Raw genomic sequence first — 4399 nt, 5'->3', positions numbered from 1 at the left:
ACTTTAATCGTTAATAACTTTGTACATAATTGGAAAAACATAAACACACACATACATTCATATTTCTGACCAAAAACCATCGATTTGCATGAAAATCCCCATCCCTCCTAACTATTTGCTAACAAATTTCAAGAAATAGTGATAATGGAAATTTAATGATTCCAAAACAAAGCGAGACATATGTATTTCAAAATACACACATACATACATACATACATACATATATGTAAAATGGGGGGATTTTTAAAACATTCGCGGGAAGATAAGAAAACTACATACTTCCAATTATTAATTCTAAAATTTTGCCAACAATTTTCTGTTTTTATGCAATATATAGAACCCTAACAGCAAAAATATCTTAACCAAAAGCATGTACCCTTTTTTGAATTTTGGTAATTGCAACTAGTTACCACATACATTATTTTGTAATATGTGATCGTTACCCAGCACATTATTTTACTTAGTAGAGTAACTTATTTCTATACAACACAAATGTTCGAAAGCATTATTTTTTAATTGAATTCCATACATTGAATTTATAATTCAAATGTATGGAATTCATTTTTTTGAGAATTCATTCTTTAGAGAATTAATTTCTTATTGAATCATTAAAATTTTCTTGAATCCAAATCCATTACAAAATAGCTTAATAAAATTTATTCAATGATTAACATTTTCTTCAATTCAAATAGTTTAAGAAAATTTTTTTAAATCATTTAGTTTGATTAAAAACAAATAAACAACAAAACTGAATGAAAACAATATTTAAATTTTTAATAATTTGAAACAAATAAAAAAATCCAATAAAAATTTAATAAAAAGAGATAAACTGACACGATTTCTAATTTGGTTATATACAAACTGTCTCCATTTGCCATTTGTATCGGAATGGTTCAATTTCCATTTATTTCTGTTAATTCGCAAAAAATAAATATTTTATTTTTTTTTTAATTTTTAATTTTGAATTGCATTGTTTTGCTTATTAAATTAAATAAAGATGTTAATTAAAACTGGAAATTCCACGGAAGTTCTTTAGTGCTTATTGGGTTAGACTTGAATTAACAAAACTTTAATAATTCAAAGGTTGCAGAATTCTATTATGAATTAATTCAACGATGAATGAGTTCTATTTAAATAAAAGTCTTTGAATTAAGCAAAATAATTAGATGTTGGAAATGGATTTATGGAATGATTAGCTGACATTTGCAGTTTCGAATTAAACTAGAATTTAATTAGCAGTCGATGCTCTTAGTGCACAACAACCTCTCGCAAAGAAAATACATGTTTAAGACATTGCGGCTTAATGTTCGTCACAAACATCTTTATTGTTTAAACAATATAATAATGACATGATTGTCTCTATGTGGTTGATAATATGATTGATTTTGAACAATGTTTTGTTTGTGACAATTCTAACTAATATTTATTCTGTTCAGTAACAAAAAACTCTTACGAATTATTACAAATTGTTAAACATTTTCATTAAAGTTATGCTAAAATCTTGCATTTTTATACTCTTTACCATAAGTATATACATATATTCTGGATCGTTATAGATGGCAGTGTCGATATAGACATGTCAGTCTGTGTGTTGAAATTAAGCCCCCACACTTACATATGTGGTTGATACATCAATAAATCCGCAACCTACAGGTTGCTATTTAAATTCGAAAAAATCGAACACAAATGGCTGAGAAATAAACCAAAAAAAAAACACGATTATCTCATTTTGTACCTATTTTGAAATTCATATTTCGATTACTAAGTCATTAATGTAGACAACGACGTATATAACGCCATAGTAATTAGCACCGACAATGGGTTAAAATCTGGAAAAATATTTTTGAACCCGAGTTATTTGTTCATCATAAAATTTTTTCAGTAATACAATTTTTTCAGCCAAAAAATATTCTTAATAATTATTTTAAAGTATACTTTGGTGAAGGGTATATAAGATTCGGCACAGCCGAATATAGGTCTCTTACAAGTATACAATTTTTTTTAACAAAAAAAAAATATTTTTTCACTTAGAATTTTTTTTCATCAAAAAATATTTTAAATCTTGAATTTTTAATATTGTGGTTAATATTTGACTCAAAATAATCACACATACTAGTGTTGTTTTTGTTTTCACATTATGTTATTTACTAATACATTCTCACCACTTAGGTTTTTGACAACTGAGTTAGGTCTTTGACAGCAGAGTTTCCGCTCTATGTATATTTCTCTATGATTGTGGCTTTTATTTTGAGACATTTTTACAGTGTAAATTAATTATACTGCCATTGTTAGCTATGACCACTTCCAACATATGGATTCCGAGCCAAAAGAACTGCTCATCTTTTGAGGCCAAGAACGAACCAAGCCAATATTGGATACTCTGGACACTCCAAAGAGAAGCGTATCCCAAAGGCAGAGTTCTGCATCGCTCGAAACAAATAGTAGTTGGACGGGGCACAGCCTGTACTATAAAGCGGGTGATTAAATAATTTTAACAGGTATTGCAACATGTGGCCGATGGTTGTCATGGAATATTACAGTTTAATGTCTGACCGCATATTTCGGGGGTTTTTCGGCCAATGCTCGCTTCAAAGCAATCAGTTGCGTATGGTACAGGTTTCCTGTGATGGTCTGTTCAGATTTCAGTAGCTCATAATAGATAGGAAACTTTTGGTCCCACCAAATACAGAGCATCACCTTAGCGGAATGGATATTTGGGTTTGGTATCCATTCGGCTGGTTGGCCGGTCTTCACATACGATCTCTTATTTTTCGGGTTATCCATTATACGTCACAAGTGCAAAAATTATTTTATTTTATAGCGTTCAAACAGCATTTCAGACATGCAAAATCATCTTTCAAGGTCTTTCGGCTTCCATTCGAATTGTACCCAATTTCGCTACTTTTGGATGAATCATGTTACTCGAAAACGTTTTGAAATTGAGTTTAACAACAATCTTCATGAAGTAATGCCTCCAATCCTTGGTCTTCAAACTTTTGTCTTCCATCCATCACTCGCATGTTGAAACCGATGGAACACATTCACCATAAGCTTCGGTGTGCTCCAGCGGCACTTTTTTTTCAAATTAAAGAAGAAAAGCAAAACTTCCCGCATATAACGATTTGTTGGTACAAAAATCGACATTTTCGAAGCAAAAAAAAACGTTAATGTTTACATTATATGTAATGTTCAATAACTAAGTGAGAATAAATGACAGATATGTACCCTTCAAAATGACATATGCTAAGTTATTAAAAAAACCTGATCAAAAAATACTCCATCTACTATAAATGCCGCAATTTTAAGTCACACCCAATATTTTTATAATTTCAAATTATTTATAAAATATCGGTAACATCAGCTTAGCGGTTACGGTAGTTGAGCTGAAAGGGCATTTTTGGGGTAATGCTAGCTTAGCGGTAACGGTAACACATTTCAAGCAATTTTTTAATTTCAAACTTGTCAGATCTCAAATTTTCAAACGGAACTTTAAAGTTTATGACTTTTTTTCAAATCAATTTGTTTAAATTTTTAAAAATTATATTTAATGGAATATGATTAAAAAACAAGCAAATGTTATAAATGCAAATTTGTTTTGTTTACACTCTAAACTTTACAGTTTACATATATTTTAGCCTAAAAATTTGTTTAATTTATATTGATAAATTAAGTAACTAAAAAAATTTAGCAATTTCTATATTATTATTATTCTTTCTGAGGGGGAGTTTTTGAGACTTTGGCAATATTATTCCAATTGAAAACTGCAATTACCATAATTTTTGTTTTATATTGCGAATTCATAATATATTGTAAAATTGATGCGATTATCTAAAGGTTGTTTTACGCTTCCAAAACTTTATCACGCAATTCGTTATTCAAAAATAATTTGAATTTCAAATGATTTTAAAAAATTACACAGCATTAAAAGCAGTCATCCCCTAGACAAAGAGAATATTCAGACAAAAAGTAAAAAAAAAGACAAAATTATAATAAATAAGTATGATTGTGCTCTAATTAGTCAAATTACTTTCCATCCAACCACTCAGCCATTCATCCATCCGTTCATCTATTGTTGAACACATTCACCTGCAACAAGATACATTTAAATACGAGATGCCCAAACATCTATAGGGCCTCATAGTACATGAATAAAATGAAAATACACTCACTCGCATTGGCATTATCAGAGTTTGTGTGTTGTACCTATTACTTATAGATACTGTGTTGTTGTTAGCATAATCATTGGAATCTTCATCATTATCATCGTCATCATCAACCATCACAGACTGAACATTACAGAACATTATACAGATGTGTTAAACGCGCGCGTTTTTTTTACTCTGCTTTTGCATCCACTTTTTCCTCATCATTATTGTAGCCAAAATCCACGAGTGTCACG

This window comes from Calliphora vicina, chromosome 5, assembly GCF_958450345.1.
Source record: "Calliphora vicina chromosome 5, idCalVici1.1, whole genome shotgun sequence".
In the NCBI taxonomy this organism is placed as follows: Eukaryota; Metazoa; Arthropoda; class Insecta; order Diptera; family Calliphoridae; genus Calliphora; species Calliphora vicina.
The sequence above is the reverse complement of the archived record's forward strand: the minus strand, read 5'-3'. Positions refer to the sequence as shown.